Raw genomic sequence first — 25,152 nt, forward strand, 5'->3', positions numbered from 1 at the left:
GTAAAAGTAATGCCAGACTCCAGTGCACATGGCCTGAAATCTCAGCAAAAACAATTATGCCATCCAGTGCAACAGTATCTTACTCTAATACAGACCTTCCCAAAGCGTGGGGCCCGCCCCCTAGGGGGGGCGCAGAGCCATTGCAGGGGGGGCGCCGTATGAAGGGGGGGAACAAAACGCTTGGACACTGCTAGCACAGGGCGGCCACAGAAACGCAAAGCATGAGATGAAGCATCGCTGAATATGTTTCCAAACCAACTTCATTCTAAGCCAAAGACTAGAAAATATGGTGAAGCATATCTTCCCTTTGGCTTCACCTGCACAAGTGCCAAGGTAGGTCTCCCCTGCAGAATTGGTTTTCCCTGTGTCGGGAGCAGCACTGGGCTGTTTAAATCACTGACAAACAGTATCCCACATTCTTGATTTTTAGTTCACAAAAACTTCTTGTAATGACTAACTACTCCTGACATGTTGGAGATGTTAGCTCTTTATACAGTAAAGTTACAGCGGGATACAAATAATATCAGGCTGATCCTGCCACAGTTTGTTCCCACAGCTGTTTATGTTTTTAAACCCATTTTGCACAGAGAGGCATTTTTTGAAAAATGTGTTGATAGCAATGTTGAATATTATTACACAGGAAAAAAACAACTACATGTAAAATAATCACACCGTGACGCCTCTGCCTTTATAAATGGAGGGACAGTAACTGCGTGTGTATATGTAAGCGTGTAAAACCTGCAGATAGTCAGATTAACAGTGTTTTGTCTCTATCTGCCATTTTGCAATTCATCTCATGTAAACAATAACGTGCACACAGCGTGACGTGAAAAAAGGCACATACCTTTGACATTGCGTGAGGAACTCTGTATTCCTCGTCCACAGGAAAACACAGAAAAGGAGTTTTAAAAAATCACAATTTTCTGTGATTTGAAACGCCGTTTACGTGTGGACGAAACAGCTGCGTTTTCAAAAATACCCGTGTAGGTGCGGATGTAGTGTAAAAGAGTTAGTAGTTTACTTTATTACTATCTGTAATTTATTGTAGATTACTTGTATTTGCTTAATTGTTTGCTAAATGTTTGAGGTGTAAGGTGTGCGTGCACGCGCGGGAAGGGGGGGGGGGCGAACATTTTTCTTGTAAAACAAAGGGGGGCCCAGTAAAAAAAGTTTGGGAACCACTGCTCTAATACAGGGAGTGCAGAATTATTAGGCAAGTTGTATTTTTGAGGAATATTTTTATTATTGAACAACAACCATGTTCTCAATGAACCCAAAAAACTCATTAATATCAAAGCTGAATGTTTTTGGAAGTAGTTTTTAGTTTGTTTTTAGTTTTAGCTATTTTAGGGGGATATCTGTGTGTGCAGGTGACTATTACTGTGCATAATTATTAGGCAACTTAACAAAAAACAAATATATACCCATTTCAATTATTTATTTTTACCAGTGAAACCAATATAACATCTCCACATTCACAAATATACATTTCTGACATTCAAAAACAAAAACAAAACAAATCAGCGACCAATATAGCCACCTTTCTTTGCAAGGACACTCAAAAGCCTGCCATCCATGGATTCTGTCAGTGTTTTGATCTGTTCACCATCAACATTGCGTGCAGCAGCAACCACAGCCTCCCAGACACTGTTCAGAGAGGTGTACTGTTTTCCCTCCTTGTAAATCTCACATTTGATGATGGACCACAGGTTCTCAATGGGGTTCAGATCAGGTGAACAAGGAGGCCATGTCATTAGTTTTTCTTCTTTTATACCCTTTCTTGCCAGCCACGCTGTGGAGTACTTGGACGCGTGTGATGGAGCATTGTCCTGCATGAAAATCATGTTTTTCTTGAAGGATGCAGACTTCTTCCTGTACCACTGCTTGAAGAAGGTGTCTTCCAGAAACTGGCAGTAGGACTGGGAGTTGAGCTTGACTCCATCCTCAACCCGAAAAGACCCCACAAGCTCATCTTTGATGATACCAGCCCAAACCAGTACTCCACCTCCACCTTGCTGGCGTCTGAGTCGGACTGGAGCTCTCTGCCCTTTACCAATCCAGCCACGGGCCCATCCATCTGGCCCATCAAGACTCACTCTCATTTCATCAGTCCATAAAACCTTAGAAAAATCAGTCTTGAGATATTTCTTGGCCCAGTCTTGATGTTTCAGCTTGTGTGTCTTGTTGAGTGGTGGTCGTCTTTCAGCCTTTCTTACCTTGGCCATGTCTCTGAGTATTGCACACCTTGTGCTTTTGGGCACTCCAGTGATGTTGCAGCTCTGAAATATGGCCAAACTGGTGGCAAGTGGCATCTTGGCAGCTGCACGCTTGACTTTTCTCAGTTCATGGGCAGTTATTTGGCGCCTTGGTTTTTCCACACGCTTCTTGTGACCCTGTTGACTATTTTGAATGAAACGCTTGATTGTTCGATGATCATGCTTTAGAAGCTTTGCAATTTTGAGACTGCTGCATCCCTCTGCAAGATATCTCACTATTTTTGACTTTTCTGAGCCTGTCAAGTCTTTCTTTTGACCCATTTTGCCAAAGGAAAGGACGTTGCCTAATAATTATGCACACCTGATATAGGGTGTTGATGTCATTAGACCACACCCCTTCTCATTACAGAGATGCACATCACCTAATATGCTTAATTGGTAGTAGGCTTTCGAGCCTATACAGCTTGGAGTACGACAACATGCATGAAGAGGATGATGTGGACAAAATACTCATTTGCCTAATAATTCTGCACTCCCTGTACATGAAATATCAGAAGTTGAGCAACCAAACTTGGCCAATGGGTATATGTGAGATCCATGTAGGATCATAGTGTTGCCTAGCAAACATTTACCAAACACCTTTGGTCTGTTAAAATTGCCTGTTTTTAGCATTTAAGTACCTGCAACACTTTTTAAAAGCATACTGTCATGAATTATGCATCACATAATTCAACCAACTAGCAATCAAGAGGTCAAAAATGACTTGTCTTTAGTATATAAACTTTTTTTTAGATTTTTCAAACAGCACAGTAAAATGGACATGTACTAGTAACACTGGTTTACCATTATATTACTTTTTGGTAAGAATGTAAGAATGGTTAGCAACAACAATCAGTGTTTTAGCAAGTAAGGAATAATGAATTTGCAACTTTGAAAGCACTTTTGCTCCAGACCTCCAGACAGCTTTGATTTAACAGTTTTGGTTAGGGTGTGGGTTAGGGTGCTACAGAATTTATCTCTTTATTGGCTAAAAGGGTTACGCAACATGCGATTGCTAACATTTCTTTTCAAATTAAAGACAGTTTCATTTGCTTGTTTTGTTTATAATCCCAGATATATTCATAGCTAATATTTAGCAGCCAACTACAGACAGTATAAAAGATGGACAAACCTTCCAGGTCAGAAAAATCAAGCCAGTGTTGAAGTGGCGTAAACCTGTTTTTTCATCTGAAGGCCACCAGATGGCGATAGCTCTTCGTGGTTCAGTATTTGCAGATTCCCCTATTCGTGGATTTTTCTGTGGAACCAGTTTTTTCGTAGAGCACATCTAAAATATTTGCTAATTATTTTCATTTTATTTTTATGACTAAATGCATTTTTTATGATTAAATGGGGAAAATTGCATTGAAAGACAAGGAAGTGTCCGCAAAAAATCCTGAAACCTTCAAGAGACACCTGTTGTATGATGACTTTGAAATGATATTAAAGTGGTTTAGGATGATAATTTAATGTATATTTGGTGTTTCAACTATTAAAATAGGCAGTTATGGACATTTTTAGAGGGGGTCTCAAGTATTTGTGGATTTCAGCTATTTACAGGCGGGTGTGGTCCCTAACCCTCATGAATACTGGTGGTCGACTGTACAAGTCTTTGGAAAAATGGTTTTCTCTCTTGACCTCTGGAAGTCATGTGGATTGTTTTTTTTGTTTTTTGTTTTTTAATTTTAAAAGGTCTACTTTGCAAATCTCCTCCATATTATGTTTTGGAAACTAAGTAGGACTGCAAATACACTAATTTTGAGGCTTTAAAAATAATTTAGAAACCAGGGGATGATGTATCAGTAACTATGGCCACCTTTTACATGTTTATGCAGCCAGCAGAACGTTTATGTCAGTTTACTCCAATAACTCTAATGTGATTGGTTTAAAATATATATTTATCATGATGGCTTTTCCCCTGTAAGTCTGCTGACACTATAACAGATACTGCACACTACAAGCAACCAAACACGCATATGCATGTTCATTCAGCCAAGGTGCAAGAGACACACACACAGAAGCAGACACACAAACACAGTGCTGTAGTCAGCAGGGGCTCATTTAGCCACTAAACGATTCAGGAACTTCACATTGTCTAAGTGTGAGTGTGTGGATGTGTGCGTCTGCATGTGCCATGTGTGTGAAGGCTTGTGGCAAACAGTGACATAGATTTTCAGGACAGCAGGTTTCTCTTCTTGTTTTCAACCCAGTACTGGTTGACTTTCCAACAACCTTATCATTACCATAGTTCTCTTTAAAGAAAAAACAACACAAAAACACTCCTTACCAACATCAGCATTTCAGTTTAGCAATCTCAACAGGACAAAAAGCTATCATAAACTTTTAAGCAAGGGTTCTCCTGGGGTTCTTAGTGATTTTGTGAAAGTGGTATCAGATTAGACACAATGATTTACCTGTCATATGTTAAGCAATATCATCTCAGCAGGATGCAAGAAAGAAAGCAAGGAAGCCCACCCTGTTAGAAGTTCTGATCTCTGAAACCTACTGGTCTACTAATGTAGCCCTCACCACACAGGCCTTAGAGTCTGGAGCTTGTTATCATCCACATGATTTTCCACATCTTAGCACACCAACAGTACCTGTGCTTGAATTTTTCACAGCTGTTGCAGTGTTGCAACTGGCTGCGATGGACCAACATACATGGTTATTGATATTTGAACGAATTTGCTTCGTTATAGGGTTCTGCGGTGTGAGTTTGTCCTGTAATCAGGGTATTTGTAGAATTGTTTCATGAAAAAGTAGTCTGTGTTTAGTCTTTTTGGTTTAAAGCAGCGCAAATAATGGGAGCTGACATTTTTGGAGTGTGTGGATGTGTCGACCCAAATGCAGGCCCAGGACGTCCAAGTAAAATAAACAAAACTGAAATTTAAACTAGGAAAATGCTAGGGGCAACCAGGGAAACCAGTTACAAAAGGAAACAGAGAAACAGTATGACATTACAACAAACAGAGATTAGCTGAGGGTTTAAATCCATGAGGTACCAAGGGAAAGGGAAACAAGTGGGGAAGCCAACACAGCTGAATCCAAAGGCACAAATAAGAAAAAGATTAAAGCCAATAGAAATAGTTTGACAATAACAAAACTCATAGACACAAGGAAATAAAAAATAACACTATTAACAGAAAACTATAAGTAATACCAAACTCGAACATAAACTGCTTCTCAAAACCTCAAAGAACAAAAACTCTCAGAAAAACTCAAGCCAGAGGGTCTGACATCCGAGGTCCTCCAGAGTCGCAGTATTTCTGATCGATAGTAAATGTGTGTTAGGTTATGGATGAACCTGTGTGTATATACTTCAGTGATGGTTAAAGAGAATTAAGATTAGTCATGGCTGCTTTGTAAGATACATAACATACTCATGGCTGCTGTGACAAGCGAAACAGTCTCTTTGCACGGACAATAGGACAATAAGCACGGTTGTCACAGTGACACAAAAAAGCTGCTGTTTATACTGGCATTTTCAGAGATTTTATTGTCACGAAGGGAGAGATTTGCTGGAGCCATTCAATATTTTTTTTTTTTATAAAAAGGACATTTAATGAAATATGGCAAATTCTGCCTACATATTTTTATATATTAGTGGTCTTTTTGTAGTATAACATTGATATGAATCTACGATGACCCTAACCGTGAGACAAGAGCGGGTAGAAGAGGCTCTAGTCTTTTACTGTAGGTAAAGTTTCCCTGATAATTTTAATTGACCCAAGGAAGACGGAAAGGGAGAGAAAGCATGTCAGTAAAACCTGAAAACATGAAAAACAGTGATACAAAAATCTATTCGTCACATTCACATTTTCTCCTCTCAGGCTTTGAAAGTGATCAGAATCGTTTTTTAAGACACTGACACATGGTAGCCGTATTTCTTGGCTTTTCATATTTTCTCTCATTTCTGCTATTGTATGACAGTGAAAGATGCCATTAACTCATTCTCAGTAATTATGAATTGGTACAAGCCTAGAGAAATTGAAAGGTTTAACTAAGCTTAATTTTCCAGGGGGAAAAAGTTGCCTAATATCCTGGACAACTTGTTGTCCTGGTGCATTACTTAATTATAATAATTGTAGGAAGTATTTATTTTCAAACTACATGGAGGTCTGCATTGTAGACAACCAAGCCCTTTTGTGTATGTTTAGTAGTTTGTGTGTGAGACAGAATACAGACCTTCACTATCAAGCAACATGTAAAGTTCTGGATCTGCTGACCAAATTCCCACTTCTTTCCCCTTCCCCCTTCTCTCCGTCACTACCCTCCCCATCTTTTTCTTTGTTGCCTTTTTTTTCTCCTTCTGTCTCTAGATACTTTGACAGGTTAATGCTCAGCTAGCATATCTGGCTTATGCGCGCACACACATGCACGCACACAGCCTGAGGTGATGTGTAACAGGGGATTTCAAGGGGGACAGCGGGATAGACAGTTTAATCTGAGAGGGAAGGGCGGTTGGTGAGAAAGAAAGAGGGAGAGGGAGATGCTGACAGATAGAGTAAGCAGAAGAGAGACAAAGGGGGGTAAAGGTTATGGTCAGGACATCTCTGTGAGAAACATGGAGGGAGTGGGAAAAAGAGAAAATGAGTGTCAAGAAGTTAGAAAAAGTTTTGCTTCTGTCTGCATTTTATTTGGAGCATCATTCACAAATTAGGGTTATGAGTTCATATTGTATAGTCTAAGTACTACAGTGCATTTAGAATGCATTCACTTGTTCCACTTTTTTTTTATCTCAACTTTTGATGACCGATAGGGATGAGGAATTGATAAGAATTTAGTGATTAAGATTCCTTGTTGATTCTCTTATCGATTTTCATTGAGTAACCACCGTTGCTAAGCAGCAATAAAGAAATTCTATTCATGCAAATTAATTGCATGCTGCGGGTCAAATGTTTGTGTATGTTTGTTAAGGCATTTCCCCTCTTTGTTGCAATCAGTGTTGGAGTCGTTACTCAACGAGCTCATTATTGCACATATGATGCAGAACACCTTTCTTAAAAGTAATGCAGTATGTTACTAAATTCCTTCCGGGAAAAGTAATTTGCTATACTACTTGTTATATTATTGTCATGTTACTTTGTAAAACAGTAGAAACACACTGTGTCATAATCACCATTACAACAATAATAACAGGCTACAAACCCACACACTGATACAAATCCCTGATGAGGACACGCATCTCTAAGATCTTTCTCTTAGTAAAATAGAAAGCTGACCACACACAGCAAAGATGAAAACCAGCACAAAAAAGCAACAGCCACAGTGATTCTGCTTTAGAAATGTGAACATGTAGAAAGGAAAGCTGTGCCCTGAGAGCTCATCTGCTTGTTAAGTTAAGGGTCTGATTGCTGAGGTCAGCATTGTCTCAGCTTTGACTCTGGATTCTTGGCTAGCTTAGCGTTAGCGTGCTGTCTTTGCAGATGTTTGCAAAGAGCCAGCGTAATTCCACCATTTAGGTTGTCCTTTTGTGCAATTAAAAATCAGTGTCCTTATTCATGCTCGAGACTGCGTCACTATTTTCCTCCTCTTATGAGCCAATTGTAGCGTGAGTGCAACAACCGCTAAGCAGTATCAATAGGCAGGCAGACTAACAATTCCACGGAATTGGACCACTGGGAACCACAGTTTTCTAAAAGAACCAGTTCTTGAATACCATCCCTAATGACAGAATGTTTGCTCGAAATTCTCGCAAATGTATTAAATTTAATATATATATATATAATGTATACCTACTGTAAATATTCAAAGCCTTGCCGTGATAATTTGTTGAAGCATTGCTTCATTCATCTTATCCTTGATTCTGACTTATCTCTGAAGAACATCCCCACATCATGATGCTGCCACTACCGTGCTTCACTGGAGGGATGGTATTGGCAGAAAACTTTGTTTGTCATGTCATATTTTTGTTTTAACTTTATGAAATTGGTGACAATTTCACACAAACTTTTTTTTTTTAGTACTGTGTGTATATTTTTGGGGTGAAAAATCAACACATTTTGGAATAAGACTGGAAGATGGCAAAACGTGGAATAATTGAAGTGCTGTAAATACTTTCCAAATGTACTTGATGTGGAACCAGCTAAATAATCACGCACTCAGCTTAGAAAGTTAGAAGAATGTTAGGTTTAATATAACGTGCATGCTCTTTGACTGTGAGTATGTCCCTGTCTTTGTTTTTTAAGCCATCTGCTCAGGGGACATCTGGTGGTAAAAGGCCCTTGTACACCAGCCTGCTTTATGTCAGTTTATGATGGATCTGCCCATGCCCAGATTTATTATCTGTGTGTGTGACAATGTGTGAGCGTGTGCACAAAGTTGTGTATAATCTCACAGCTCATCGAGTGTGATGGTAAATACCCAGACAACATAGATCCTATGTGTATATGTGCGTCATTCCGGGGGCATTTGTCTGCGCGTGCATGTCTGCAGGTGTGTTTGTTCACCTGTATTTGTCTGTGCAGATGTGGGTGCGTAGGCTTATCCCAGCTCCCCTTGGGACAGTGCGGTGCTGACTGACAGTTCTATCCGTGGTTGTCATGGTGATGATGATGGATGTGTTTTGGGTTACCACGGAGACCACTGTTTAGGCGGTCTATCTGCATGCATAATATAGTTTTTGCATGAAGAGATGCTGTAGCTGACAGAAAGATAGAGAACAGGCGCTATGGTAACCAGAAATAACTTAACTGGCAGAGTTTGCTCCTTGTAGCTGGTGTAACACATACGCTGTAAACATTTACAATCACAGCTTTCTCAAGGATTACACAATAAATGGGAATAGGGTTTTTTGGGCTGGATGAAGCTAGAGATAGATAGATAGAGAGATAACACAGGCTGACAGGGAGATGGGCGAGTCGGTGTTAAAAACAGTTCACATCCTCTGATAAAGATGAAAGAGTTTGTACTATTGAATTATACAACTTTAACTATCCTGCACCTGCAGTGCTGAATTTTTAAAACCTTCATCTGCAGAAGTTCTGTCACAAAGTTTTTAGTTTTACAGTGAAAGCATAGAAAAAGATCCGACCCCTGGTGGGTTCAGAGGCATGAGATGTGTTGGAATGTGTCCCCCCCCCACCAAAAAAAACTTACAAGCACTTTTCAGGGCTGTGCTTATGCTTACTAAAAACAGAACCATTGTTCCTTCTCTTTCAGATTATTTAAAGTATGAGTGAGGTTCTTTTTTTTTTTTTAGTTATGGGTACACAGTGTGCATTTGTAGAATATCACAAAAACCTACAAATTATATATATTGTGAGGTGAATGATGTTGTTTCATTATGTTTTGCTCCAAAAGCACTCTTTATTCCCAGCTACACATGTGAATTATCTACTAGTACTAGTACATGACCTCTTGTGGTTATGTGAGTAACTGCATGTAAAATGTGTCTGTGTCACCACAGACTTAGCAGGATTCACCGTGGCATGAGAAACCTGGGGAAAGTTTGGCTCATAAAGCCGTACTTATTATCCCAAATTTGTGTTCATTTTCTCGCTTCATTGTCGCTCTGCAGAGAGAGCGATAATGGGAACTCAACCACTGCAGGAGCTACGGAAGCACTTCTGTGCTGCCCTCAAAAAGTTATTATTATGACTCCATTTGTCGGTCAAAAAGAGCAGGAAGATCCCCGGTTCACTGAGGAGCGGAGGGGAAAATGTCAGCGAACAAAAAAGCATGAATAAGAAGCATAGACAACAGCTGCAGTGGGCAGTTTAATTGCTTTTAACATTGTTTCACTTTTCTATAATAAAGCTCTTTGTGTATGTTAACAAGTTCTGTTTCCTCAGGGTCAGACAGAGAAGGCTAAAGAACATGCATTCTTCTTTTAAGCAGAAGTACAGATATCCTCTGATTAAGTTGACCTGTTGATGCAACTTCTTTAAAAGAATGTACTAAGAATACAAAAGTCTTTGGATGACATTCAGCCATAGTAGCCCCATTAAAATAACAATAAAATAACATAAATAAATGGGAATGCAAGCTTCATTTCAACCTAAATTCTAACTTTATCAGTGTACTCAGCTCGAACGTCTGTTTTGCAAAACACACGCAGAGGAAAAACAAAGGGAATGAAAAACAAAAGCAGAAAAACAGCTGTATTAGCTGTTGTCTACATTGTAGATGGGTGACTATACCTCCATGAATAAGTAGAAAAATGGGTGTAATAAGGGGTTGAAGTGGGGTATGGTAGTGTAGGAGCCCTGAGATTGGTTGTAGCGGTACTGTGTAGGGAGAAAGAAAGTTCATCGAGATATAAGCTGATGTCAGATGAGCTGTCATGGATGATTTCCAACAGCTAGACAGCATAAAACTAGTATAAAGGTGGAATTCAGGGAGTGAATCTAATCAGCATCATCAGTTTAAATTTAACTTGATGTTTGCTATGTTTTCTTTATATAACCTATAACATTGTTTATTGTTCCAAAAAACTACAAAAAAGAAACTCTCTAAAATGAATGAGGACATTATATGTAAGCTTTAAGTTTCCAGTTTATCCTTCTCTGTCTTTCTTACATCTCCTGCTGTCTGTGAGTGAAGTTTTCTCACACTCTTTCCTCTCCCTGGGAAGTACAGCAGCTGTACATTTTGCTAGCTGACACACACTGTGACATAAACAATTTGTGTGTTTGCTGGTATTTACTGAGCACATAGAAATGTTACATTTGAAATTATATGTCACTTTAAAAATCTCAACCCCAATCTCTTCTGTAGTCTCGGCTATATGTTAAAATACCACGAACAGGACAACTTATGGACAACCAAAAAAGGTCTTTCGGATCATTCAGGCGCATTTTAGTCCCTAACTTTAGTGCTATATGATAAATAAATTGTTGTGTTTTTTTGGGTTTTTTTTTTTTGGGGGGGGGGGGGGGGGGGGGGTTGCCTCTGTGATCTCTTCATGTATGTTAAGCACCGGTGATGGATGCGCCAATAGGATTGCTTTTTATATGTTATTGTTCCTCCATTTAAGTTTGTATCGGTTTAATATTGGGAAGTCAGGCAATGAATTAAAATAACTACGTCCCTCAAATGTTCTAAACCTAAACCAACGAGGCTGTTTTGTCGGGTGTAACAGTAAAAACCTACCATAAAAAGAAGCACTGAAGTAAAGATTATATATCTGAAAGTTATACATAATATTGTTACGTCTCACCTCCTGGGTCAGGTGCCAAGTTAAAAGACCAACAGCAACTCAAATGTGAGCCCAAGTAGGCAACATCACTGGTTGTTTAATATTTAGACAGAATCAAAGCAATTGTAGATAAAAGTTTAAAAAAAATAATCCAAAGTCATCTACATCTAAAAGCAGTTTTTCTAACATAGGATATCAAGCTCCATCTGTTGGTTTAAACGTGGTCTTGTGCTGCCTTACTGGAGGCTCATTGGCAGTTGACCTATTCTGCCAATTAGGTATGAATGTGCTGCATATAGATCACACAGAAAAATAACACCTAGGGATATGCTTCTATGGGGAGCTGTGGCTCTGTGTCAAACTGTCTTTGGGCCAAACACTGCACTGCACATTCATTCTCGAGAATCTTTGTGTGTGGGTAAATGTGGCTTGCAGTCTAAAAAACACTTTCAGTGGTAATTAAGACTGTCCATTTACTATACATTCAATATTTCCTTATTTAATGTACCTTCAAGATAACTACCAGGCACATCAGCATCTGCTTACTATGTGGTCTGTGCAGGTGTTACCAAAAGTATTAAAATGACCATTTCATTTATACCTTAATGTCATGCAAAGAGCATCAAAGGCAGCATTTCTCAACTTTTACCATTTTATTGTAAAACACAATCAATTCTCCTAGGTGCATTTATGCACAGTTTTCAAGAGATTTGGCAGGTTGTTTGTTTGTAAGCATCTTGGCAATCTTGCCTTAGATCTTGGACTCAGGGTGTTTCAGTTGCTTCAGTCACTTTATGTACATAAATCCCAGATTGACTCCATGATGTCAAAATCGTGGCTCCAAAGGGGGCCATACCATCTGCTGCAAAACTCTGTGTTCTTGTTGTCCCTAAAGATAGCGCTCTGATTGTATGTTTGGGAGACATATGCATGCAGTATTTTGGACCAATCAGATGCCTTCCCACTGGTATTCTGTGATGGAGAAGAATTTAAACAACCATAATGCCTGCAACTTTTCCACAGTCCTGTTTATACTCACAAAAATGTGGTAGATATGCACAATCATGCTGTTACACAAAAACACGCATTTACGTGCCTGTACAAGAGCATATAAGCAGTTACTGCTGTATGTCTCTTAGATATATACACACAACTGCACACTGCATTCGGGTATTTGTATCAGTAGTCAACATGCATGACTGGCTCATTCTCAATCAGGCTGTTCACCTATGCATGACTCTGAGATACACGCCCTCTGTCACACACATATACACATACATTATTTTCCATACAAATACAGCTGTGTGTTTATAAAACAAAGTCACAATTGCAGCCGCACTCATGCTCACAGAAATGCAATTTAATGCACACAAATGCTCGCGACTGCCTATGTTTACAAAAAGGACATCAGATCAAATAATTGCACGCATACAAATAAAACAATGCTACGCAGACGAGGCTAGATGACACACATGGTTAACACTATCCCCACCAATGATGAAATATTCCAGCAATCAGTGCTTTCATATCATGCAATAGTGTTAAAGGTCTATCTTTCTGCTCTTTCTTTTGAACAAAACAAAAATATTCTGGTAGATCTTTAAAAAAAAAACTAGTGATTCATTAGTCAGTGGTAAGTTCAAAACAGCACTCTGGCAGGGAAAGTGTTAAGAATGCTTACATCAGGATTGCCTTGCCACCTGTCTCTGTTTATTCATTTACCTTTTGCTATGTTTTGTTGTAATGCCAACAATATATATAGCTCTTCTTTATGGTTTGCATCTCCATACACACAGTAAACTGTTTCTCGGTATTTCATAGATGTTATTTTTTAATGCTGTTAATCATGTTTACTAGGTCATTATCTGACCAGATAAACTCCAGTACCAACGTGGATATAGATACAGACAGCAGACGCATGATTCTTTTATATTACATATGAATGGATAATTCTCGGCTACTGAGAAGCTGAGAGCGAGATATTATAAAGGGGGTCAGGGAACATGTGTCCTTGAAGGAACTGAACTGTGTTAAACAGATGTGGTGGTAGTAGAACTTCTGTAATTCGTCTCAATAGAAGGCACCTTCCATAGTTAGATTCTTCACTGTGTTTTCAGAAAACGGGGGTTACGCTAGTAACCAAACATACGGACAAGTGATTCTTCCTATATAACATAGAATGTCACATATATTGTTGAAATTGAATTAATAGCTGTACTTAACATTTAGCAGTGAATGGCACTAATGCATGCATTGCACCTGAAGTGGCTTAAGAGGCTATTCAAATTGCATGTGCAGCACTGCAAATGATAGACTGAGTTCATATGCTGACACATATATGTAGCAGTGGGCTATATGCTGGATATATCAAGTGTCTGTATTCTTTATCTCTTTTACTGGAGGGGTTGAAAACGTGAACTTCCTGAGGCAATGCATGTTTTAAACACAGACAGACATGTTGTGAATAAGATATTAGAAGCATGTTGCATTGCGTTTCTCCCAGAGGAGAACTTTAGCCTCATAAATAATTCACAATAACACAGTCTCTCATGAATGCACACTACCCACTAACAGCACAGATGCACTTGCCCATGCAGGGTTTTGCGTGCACACACCCACACACACAAACAAAATGCACTTCCTGTATTGATCACTGGTTATTTAAACTGCTTGAAAGGTATTGTTCCTGTAAGAGGGTGGATTAGTAATCAACGGTTGGGAAAAAAAATGATAGAGACAGAAACAAAAGGAGGAATGAGCAGAAAAGGTTGTAAAGTAGAAAGGCAAACTTGCAATATTCGTGTGAGAAACTACACTGATTCGGGGTAAAATTCATGGTCAGAGGAGGCAAAAACAGGGAGGAAAAACAAAACCGCGAAAAGTCATGGGAAATCAGAAAAACAAGGTGCTTCAGGCAGCTGTAGAAAGAAGGCTTCCAGCACTTTGTTCTCCCTCCTTCCATTAAACATTGAAGAGAGACAGAATGAGACAAAACCACAAGTGAGGAAGATTTCAAAATGGGGTATCAACCAGATACACACATGCACAAATGCAGGCAGACCTACAATTTCACACTCTTAATCCTTGGGTTTCCATTATATATGCTCCTCTTCATTTTTGAATGCTAATGCCGCATTCTGTCACAAATTTTGCAGCTGTGTCAGTTATTTTTGGTAAGTGATATCATTATTCCCCAGACAAAAACTTCCTTCTTAGCAAAGTAAGCACTGGAAGAATGTCCCCAGTTTTAAGGTTTCCTTTAAGCTCTATCCTTGAAAGACATTTCCTCATCTTTCAGTCCTTAAGAGCTCCCTGCCCACATCCATCACTAACACACAGTAACACTCAAATCGCTCTATGTCTCCCAGTAATGTAATCAAAAATTCTTATTCCTATAAATCATTCTCTGTGTCGATCATTTTTCCTCCTTTCCTGACTCTGTCTGCTTAACAGTTTTGTCTTTCTGCACATCTCTACCTCTGTCTTTGGTCATTATCTGTATTCATATCTCTCTATCTTTCTGCTTATCTCACCATTGTTCTCACTAATGTTCTCAACCGTTGTCTTGATCCATCTCTTCTATCCAATATTCATCTATCTTTCTTTCTTTCCATCTCTTTCTCCTGCACCCAGTGCTCATGTCGTGTCTTCTAATTGGTTTTCTTTCCTTCCAGCCAGTCAGTTCTTCATTAAATAATCTGTCATCATCATGGTTATGTGTGTGATCTGTCTTTCCCTCAGCTAACATCTCTCTCTCTCTCTATCTGGCTATCACACTCACCCTCTGCCTCTCACGCCTTTATCGAGACTCATCAGAATTTCATGACAGCTGTTTGATAGATACTACATCTCAAATGTAACTTAATGCATCTATATAGATTTGTCTGTCCTGAAAAAGCTCTATTGTTTCTTCTGCATTATCTGGTGATGCGGATAGATGAGAATGTTGTTACTCTCTAACTCCATTAGAGAACTCTCCAACTCTCTTATGGCATACTCTGTTCTTATCAGGGCCTCATATTTCTTAAATTGTTTTATTTACATCACTCCAACAGCTGTTTCAGTGTGTTTAAACATACATCCTGCTGTAACACACAAAATCAGTCTGTCTGCCAACTGCTCCTACACGATTAGGAGTTGAGGTTCAGGTCCATTTTAGGCCCCTTGAAGTTCCTACAGGTATCTGTATCAGATATGTCAATGTCATCTTGTTTCAACCACCTACCAATGAGCTCAAGTGACCAATTTCTATCATATATACACTTAATAGAATAGAATAGAATAGAATAGAATGCCTTTATTGTCACTATACAGTTGTACAATGAGATACAGAGCATCTCCTACTCAGTGTAAACATGCTGGGTGGGGGGTGGGGGGGGTACAGTTCTGCAGCGCTATGTACATATGGACAGTATTAACATAGGGAAAAACATATATATATATATATATATATATATATATATATATAAAATGTACAATATACAAGACGTAAGTAATATGTAATAAATGTAATAAGTGTTATGTATATACAGTTGAGTATTGCACATGGAATTGGTATAAATAGCGTTATGTATATACAGTTGAGTTATTGCACATAGAATTGGTATTGCACAGTGGTGGTCCATAGAGGAAGTGGGGGGCTGTGTTATCCGTGCATGTGTGAGTTCAGGGTGGTTATCGCTTTGGGGAAGAAACTGTTTTTGAGTCTGTGGGTTTTTGTGTTGATGCACCTGTAGCGCTTCCCTGAGGGAAGCAGGCTGAACATGTTGAAGCCAGGGTGGGAGCTGTCCTTGATAATGTTTGCTGCTCTGCTGAGGCAGCGGGAGGAATAAATGTCCATCAGGGAGGGGAGAGGGCAGCCGATGATCTTTTGTGCTGTCTTGACCACACTCTGAAGCCTCACTCTATCTGCTTTGGTGCAGCTGCCGTACCATACCGTGATGCAGTAGGTTAGCAGGCTCTCAATGGACGAGCGGTAGAAGGTCAGCAGCAGGTTGGAGTTCAGCTTGTACTTCCTGAGGACTCTCAGGAAGTGCAGCCGCTGTTGGGCCTTCTTGATGACCGCTGAGATGTTTCCTGTCCAGGAGATGTCAGCAGAGATGAGGACACCAAGGAACCGGAAAGTGTGGACCCTCTCCACACACTCCCCGTTGATGTAGAGGGGGGCCAAGTCAGTGCTGTGTCTCCTGAAGTCAACAATGAGCTCTTTGGTTTTCTTAGTGTTCAGTGCCAGGTTGTTTTCTGAACACCATGCTGCCAGCTTCAGGACTTCCTCTCTGTACTCTGCCTCGTCTCCCTTCGAGATGAGTCCGACTACTGTGGTGTCATCAGCAAACTTGATGATGAGAGTGTTGTTGTGGGTCGAACTGCAGTCGTGGGTGTAGAGAGAATACAGGAGGGGGCTCAGCACACAGCCCTGTGGGGAGCCGGTGCTCAGAAACACCTGAAAACACCTTAAAACACCTTATCAGTGCATTGTATCATTTGAACTTAATGGCAGTAACATCAACAATAACAATTTCTAACCACAAAATCTGAATTATGCATGACATATTAAGACTTCATCATGTTCATCATGTAAAAACTCAAGACCAGCTTCTGGACTTTTTGGAGAAGAATGTTTCCCCCTTCTTGTCTGATATAAGCTTCTAACTTCTTCATTTCACGATACACCAAATGTTTTTAGTTGGCGAAGGGTCTGGACGGGAGCCAGGTACCCAGACTCTTCTACTTTGAAGCTATGCTGTTGTAATAGATGCAATATGTGGGTTCTTGCAAGGCCTTCCCTCAAAAAGACGGGAGCATATGTTGCTTTAACATTTGTCTCCACTGTTCAGCTTTGATGGCGCCTTTTCAGATGTGCAAGCTTCCAGTTCTATAAACACTGATGCACCTCCATAATAACAAAGATCCAAGCTTTTGAACATGCTGGATCATCCCTCAGCTCTTTTGTCTGGAGGACCGCTGTCCATATTTTCAATAACAAATTTCAAGTTCTATTTCGTCTCACAACAAAAGAGCTTTCCATTTCACTTCAATCACTTTTAAATGAGCTTTGGCCATGAGAACCCTAGTGATGTTATTATATGGCTTTTTCTTTATATGTTAGAGCTTTGACTTTCATTTGTGGATGGCACGGTGAATTGTGTCCACAGTGATTTCTGTAAGTGTTCCTCAGCCCATGCAATGATTTCCATGACAGATTCATGCCTGTTTTTGATTCGCCGATGCCTAAGGTCCTGAAGATCCCAAGCAACCAATATTGATTTTCATCATTGTCCATTGTGCACAGAGATTTCTTCAGTATTGGAGAATATTTAGATCAAATTATATACCGTAGATATCTTCAGAAATCTTTGTTTTTTTCAAATAGGTGAACCTCTGACCATCTTATCAGAAACCGTGCCACTCCAAGATGCTCATTGTATTACTAATCATTTCACTGCCCTGTTGCCAGTCAACCTAATTAGTTATAACATGTTTCTCCAGCTGTTTCTTTTTATTTCCACTTACTTTTCCAGCCTTTGGTTGCCCCTGTCCTAACATTTTTGCCATGAAATTGACTTTCAGTTTCTGTATTTTATTTTGAATAAAATATGGCTTTTTGAGATTTGCAAATCACTGTATTGTGTCAGTGTGAACTGTGTGTCAGGCAGTGTGTGACCCAGTGCAGGACTCAGAAGACCAGGAGTACAACTCAAAAAAATGCCCTATTGCTAAACTCGAACAAATATACGAAGATAAGCTGGACCAGAGAAAAAAAATCCAAAACAGTAACTATTCACAGAAGAGACAAAGCTAAGAGGGAGGACACAATACAGGGCAAGGGAACAGGTGCAAGGATAGCTGAAACTATCCATCCATTCGCTTCCGCTTATCCTTTTTCAGGGTCGCGGGGGGCGCTGGAGCCTATCCCAGCTGTCATAGGGCAAGAGGCAGGGTACATCCTGGACAGGACGCCAGTCTGTCGCAGGGCTAACACACAGGGACAGACAACCATTCACACTCACATTCAATCCCACATTCACACTGTTGAGGAAGTTTTCCATTAAATAAAGCCTGCAGACGGTCAGTACCTGGGGAGAACCCACTCAAACACAGGGAGAACATGCAGACCCCACACAGAAAGACCCTGCTGACCTGATGGTGGAATTGAACTCAGGACCTTCTTTCTGTGCAACAACAGTGCTAACCACTGTGCCACCGCGCTGCCTAGCTGAAGCTAATCACAGATAATTAGGTAGGGGAAAGCACAGGCGACAAGAGGTCACCAAAATAAAACAGGAATTGACTAACACTGACTTGGACTAACATACTTGACACATAGATTAGGCTGCCTTTCTCAGAGACAAGACTGATTTAACACATAGGACAAAACACAGACAAGACTGAGATAGACTGGACACTGACGAGAATTAACATCATCTTACCAAGAACTACAACCAAAGATAACAGACTTAGAAACAATAAGAAATACAATCATACCAAGAGGACTAAATATAGGACTTGAACAGAAATTGTGCCTTAAATTAAAAAAAATACATCATGAGTCCACAACAAAAACTCCAAACCGTGGGTTAACGACTCATCACATTATTATAAATTTATATAAATCAAATCAAATCATAATGTGTGTATTTGCCATTTGAGTTTCTTCCTAGTGGTTCTGGTTAAATAAACTGAGTTCCTGAAACTGAATAAAGAGCCTGATGAGCCTGGTTTAAAAAGAAACCAAATAAATACATAAATGCACGTAAAAGCTAAACGTTCACAGACAAACCACAGGGATTTCATTCCATTTATACCAGTCAAATATTTACTGAGTGAAAATGTCAAAGCTTAGATGCTAGACTTTTCACTCTCCTCTTGTCTTTGCTTCCTATCTTTGTCTATCTTTATCTCTTCTGATCAGTCTTTGACCTTTCTCTAGTTTCTTCTTTTCCTTTTGCTTTTTGATGAAACACTTGATGTTTCTTGTGTTTCTTCAAACACACACACACACACACACAACTACAGTCTTTCAGAATCTCACCAACTGGAAATTTATGGTTATATCTTTTTTTTTCATTAGTCGGTTTATACTTCACCTTTTCTATCCATCTTGCTGATTGCATATATACAGTAATCTTGTAATCAAAGAGGCTTCTTATCAGATATACTGGTTGCTGTAATACAATACAGTATGATAATACTGTGTAACACAGCCTATCCGGTCGTTAAGTCTACATGTCTACATCTAAATACAATATAGCATGTCCTGACTGTGGGGTTTTGGAAACAAATTAAAACGTACAGCTCTGTTATCACTTCCAACATAAATGAAGACAGAAAACTAAACAGCAGTGACGTTTGTAGGGTTACTGAAGTTTGGCTAGCTGGTATATAATGATGTGCTACGTGACCGCTAGCGACACAGCTATGTTAGCATAATATAAACAAGCTAACTTATTTCCACTCGATAAAAGTTAACGTGAGTGTTCTCGGTGGTCAGGAACAAATGTAATCGCATGGCAGGATGCTGTAAAAGGACCAAACTTCAGCCAGGAGAACCACTGAGATAATCCATCCCCAATATGAGGTTAGTCATTCATATACTGCTGCATGGGCTGGGCTGTAGTTACATCCTAAGGTTTTAAAAACTGAGCTTAAATAAATGATTAGCGGTAATAAAAGCCGAGGGAGGTCAACAGTGATCACTGACTGTTTTAGGAGCTTTTTGAGATCAAATAGAAGAAAATACATAACATTAAACATGTTAACAACACAAAAGCCATATTAAACGCAGACTACTTTAGGCCCGGAAGTAGGATTCGTCACGTCATCACTTAACGACCGGATGGGTTCAAAAGCTCAACAAGTGGGAGTTTGAAAAGGCAGGTGAGTGAAGGATAGCTCTCACTAGTCATAATAATTGAACAGAAACAAAAAGAGCTTACATTTTGCATGGTAGGTCAGTATTTCTGTAATGAGTAAGATCCATTAGCAGTGAACCAAAAAAGGTCAGAAACACATTGAGAATTACTGATGTGATTTACTGGTAGTCCTTACATATGATGAGTGTATGTATTGATTACATAGGGCTAAGTATCAACTTTAGGGTAGTCCGCTGAGCCTTTATGGATGTGATAGATCTATGAAAGGACATGTTGCAGTCACCTTTTCGTTAAAGCCTGTTTAGACTATAGACAGACTGTCAGAAACTATTTGGAAGTGGCCATTTGAGGTTTTGTCTCATAAGCATTTTTGAGAGACTGTCAACACTAGAGACATGTGGCATTTTGCTATCAAATTCCTTGTGACAGTACCTTATTACAGTGACTATAGTTGGTGACAGTAATCTAATAAGTCTTTTTAGAAAGACACATCACTTTTCATAGTTTGTCGTTTTTATTTCATTTTATGGTTTTATGTGTTTCATACTTGTATATGTCCTCTCTAATCCATCCATTATCTTAGAGACTATTTTTGTTCACCCACTGAAAGTTTAAGGGTAACCTATAAAGTTATCTTGTATGAATCCAAGCACATTCATGCAAGTGGGTGAATTCTAAATGTGATGCCAGTCAGCTTATTGCCAAACTGCAACTCTTCCTGATATTATTATTTAATTAAGCTGTAATGATTGCATTTGTTTCTACTTTGATTCAGCCCACAATAATATGTTTTCACCAATTATAATGTTTTTGATGCAACTTTGGCTAAAGTACTGTACACATTTGCATTATTGTCCTCCTTCTCAGTGCAAAGAAACTTGCATCAAATCTCTCTCTCTGTATCATATATAAAGCTGAACAACGACACTCAATGACAGCGTTAACAACACTAACAAGTTTTGCGAGTACCTTTTAGCATGACGCTAAAGCCTTACCATACATTTTCAGCACGACTGTTAAACTGCTAATCATCAATACATATGAGTCATTTAGTCATAATTAGGCTGTGTGTTTAACTGTGTTTAAAAAAAAAACAATAGATAAAAGAAACTCAGAAATAGGAGTATTTCTGAGTAGTATAGGAAATAACAGAGCGAAAGAAATAGGATGTGAATGATTGAGTGGTAATACCGAATACGTCAAAACTTTAGGAGTTTGTCATTACAGTTAATAATTTATAAACTCTGTTTAATTACCGGATGAGAAAATGGATAAGACAGATTCATCCATCTCAATTCTGCTGTGAAGTATCATCCAGTCTCACTCTTTTTGTTCACCCACGCTGTTGTCATTTACTTCAACAAATCTTTAACTTCTGTGACCTTGCATTTTGCTTTTATTCAGACTTCTAAGCTCCCCAAAAGTCCTCGTGAAGCGTTCCTCAGTAAAACACTGAAATGTAGGCGATGCTGTCATTTATCATTGTCATTTTGTCGGAATATCATTTTAACTTCATCTGCTTGGTTCTTGGAGTGAAAAATGCTCACGTATATTCAGCAAAAGCCAAGTTATGCGATATCATCAATCTGAGGTAGAAGCTAAGTGGGGTAAGTAACAGGGGTCAAAGAGTAACATTTACAGGAGGAGGTAATCACAAAATAATGAGTTAACTTGCTATTTGTTACCAGGACTCCAAATATGATTCAGTAAGTCAGGGTCACACGATGACTGTAAGAATGATAATTATGATAGCAATCTATCTATCAATCTGTGCCGTCTCTCTTTATGTCTCAATCTGTTGATTTACCGTTTTATCACTCTTCTGCCCTAATTGGTCTAAATGTCAGGGTGTTAGTTGACAGGCAGACAGCATCTGTTCTCTGATTTGTGGACAGATGGTGGGAGGAGTTGAAGGTCAGTGTGGTTACTAGTTGCGTGTGGGTGGGTGTGCGACCTAATCGCTGTAACTATTCATCGAAAATGTAATGCTGCCAAGAAGAGCACAGCAACCAATATGTTTACAACAAGTTTTTGAAGGGTTACAGAAAAATATGACAGACGTAAGCGGGTGTAAAAAGGAGTAGTGGAACCCACACATACAAAGGACTGAATTTGAAGTTACTAAAGCCAAGTTACAAAGAGAGCTGCTTGCTATGAGTCATACAAAGCTGAATGTAGACATAAACATAATTTTACCTGAGTGCTAGGACCTGGCACATATGTGGACATCACATTTTGGGTTGTCTAGACCAAAATACAAAATTTTGCTGTACAGGGGCCTGATATCCACTTACGAGGACATTATACTGCCTCTGTTTTATCAAAATTTAAAACGAATGTTTCGGATAAAAATAAAAATCTGGTGATTCTTTGTTTTTACATTCATCGGGTCCCAATGTGCCCAAATATCAAAGAGAAATTAAAAATGCATGCCGTCTTAGGAGGTTAAAGAAACTCCTGCACCTCGTGGTCGCAAGCTTCAACTTATACAGAATCAAACAGAATTAAAGCAAGATAAATGTAAATCCCCCAAAACCTCTCCTAGAACATAAGTAAAGAAATGATTCAATATCTTAGTGACCGTCTCAAAAGCAAAGCTGGTGTTTCTATGACACAATGGTAGATTCTAGGTGTGAGCAGGATAAATTCTCTAAATAAGAAAAAAAAAACAGGATGGTTTGCCTTTGACAAAAATAAAATGACTTTAGTCCACATGTTTGCTGCATTGCAGAATAGCTGCCAAATAACATGTGGCCAGATGGTGCAAACGCTCTTCTTTTTCTATGCATCACTTTCCATATGAACTTACAAATCAGCGCAAACATAATTTCCTCAAAGAGTACATTAAGACAGGCATTGTTCCTGGAAGTTTTAAAGGTTAATATCTAGTTCCTTTGTGCTTCAGTGAACTGAAGGTTACCCTTTAAGAATAATCCTGTATCCTATTACACATGCTGCAATGCTGAAGCATCATCAAAGGGAAATGATGGTCATACTTCTTGTCGAGAGAAAAGAAAACAAGAATGAAACAAAAAGTGCAAACATAGAACATCTGCTCCGTTTTAGGTAAGCCTGAAAAATAATCAGCTCTGTTATGTGAAATGAACAAATGGTTAAGATCCTGCAACAGGTAAACACAGAAAATCAAACATAAGCAAATATGTGGCACTGTGATTGTTAACCTTTTTTACACTGGAAGTCATATTCCCTTGAGTTGTATCACTTCTACTGAAGCACATATTCAAATGGCACTTAGATAGATTAGATCTACTGGAGAATTATAAAGTTAATCAGCTTGCAGCCATTGTTCATTGTTAAATTTGGCTGTTCCCCAGGTTTCCACAGAACATTACTTAAAAACTAGAACGAGAAATTAAAACGTCAGAAGTCACATGTTACATTAATTATAGACTGTCTGCTAAACGAAAGGATTTTAAGAGGTATATGTCAGCGGAATCACTGGATCAGTTGTATCCCAAGCATATTCAGGCAAGCGAAATTGGGCAGTTAAAGCAGTACAATCAATCTATTTAATCAATAAATGGAGATAAAAAAGCAACTTTCTCACAGAGGATTTGCTAAGTAAGTAATACAGGATGGCAATCAGCAAAGCTTTTGTCTAAAGAAGGCTGTAAGTAAAGGGGCAATGATCTCTAAACCACTTAACCTGAGAGAGGGGGACAAGGCCAGTCATTTGAGGTGGACTGAGACACACTGGCTTTTCTAAGTAGATGAACAATAGTCCTGTTTACTGATTGATCCAAAACATGGTTTGTTGAGGGTGCTAAGGGTGTAATGAAGAGAGGGAGGAAATGTGATACTGCATCAAAACCACAAATGGTGGTTATAATAATGCCACCTGCACACTTCTACAGACACCTGGCCTCAACCTTTTCAAAATACTGTTTTTAGCCCATCCTTAGCTAATTTAGTTATGTATAGATTATAAAACTGTTTTATCTTTGCAACGGCAATTTGTGATGGATTTAGGTGGAAAACTGAATGTGAGACTTTGTGCTTAAAATAAAGGAGGGGGCAAATTGCATTTTATTTTGTAGATCCTCAGTAAAAATAGGTTGCATTGGAATGTTTATTTTTTTTTATTTCCAAATGAGATTGTGTGAGTTTAAAGTTGCATTTATGTAGTTATTTTCATTGTAAAGCTTATATGCACAATGATGCTGGACTCTATCCAAAAGCTAAGTTGAATTCTGTTCACAATGCCAAAGTTTCCCTTAGTTTGGCAGACGCAATGGCATTGCCTGTGAGGTCTTATTCTTATACATCCATATTCACTTAACGGGCTCTGGCATGACTGAATTGTGAAAGTGACATTGAGACCGCGAGTGAAATTGCGTCCTCTGTATAGTTAGGCAACAGGGCACACAGAGTACAGCTGTGTGATGAAGATCATGTGGTAATGTTTCAGAGCAGAGGCTAATTACTTATACATAACTACCTAACCCTAACCCATTTATGTGGACGTCTTCCTGTATATTTCATGTGTATTCGGTCATTTATAGTAGGTAAGCTTAGGTATGAAAGGTATAGTAGGGGTGGTGAGAGAGAAAGAGGGGTGGCAATATATATTCGACTTTACAGTACAAGGGTGGGGGCAAGAGGTTGATGGATGGGTGGATGGATGTAGATAAGAGAGCAGAAGGGATGGATGGATACAGCCTGAAGACAGAGGGAAAGAGAGGATGATGTAGATGGCCCATAATCCTTAGAGGCTGACAGCACACGGGGTCTTCTGTGATTGAAGTCTGTGTGAGTGTGTGTGTGTGTGTCTGTGCGCAAATCTGATGGTGATAGTGATCTGCCTATCAAAGTGATGCAGGAAAGGCGATGGAGTTATGGGACAGAAGGAAGGAAAGGGGGTGGA

The 25,152-nt window shown here is 39.2% G+C and overlaps 1 protein-coding gene and 1 long non-coding RNA gene across 8 annotated transcripts in view; both read left to right on the forward strand.

Annotated features, from left to right (window-relative positions):
- Window positions 1-25,152, forward strand: part of csmd3b (CUB and Sushi multiple domains 3b) — a 380,853-nt gene that overhangs the window by 168,555 nt on the left and 187,146 nt on the right. The gene's annotated exons all lie outside the window — the stretch shown is intronic.
- Window positions 932-24,651, forward strand: LOC120726908. Its single transcript, XR_005694398.1, has 3 exons — window positions 932-1,096; window positions 17,792-17,796; window positions 24,641-24,651. It is a non-coding gene; the product is annotated as an uncharacterized LOC120726908 (long non-coding RNA).

The sequence above is a fragment of the Simochromis diagramma genome, unplaced genomic scaffold (genome assembly GCF_900408965.1).
Source record: "Simochromis diagramma unplaced genomic scaffold, fSimDia1.1 OVJJ01000753.1, whole genome shotgun sequence".
Classification (NCBI taxonomy): domain Eukaryota; kingdom Metazoa; phylum Chordata; class Actinopteri; order Cichliformes; family Cichlidae; genus Simochromis; species Simochromis diagramma.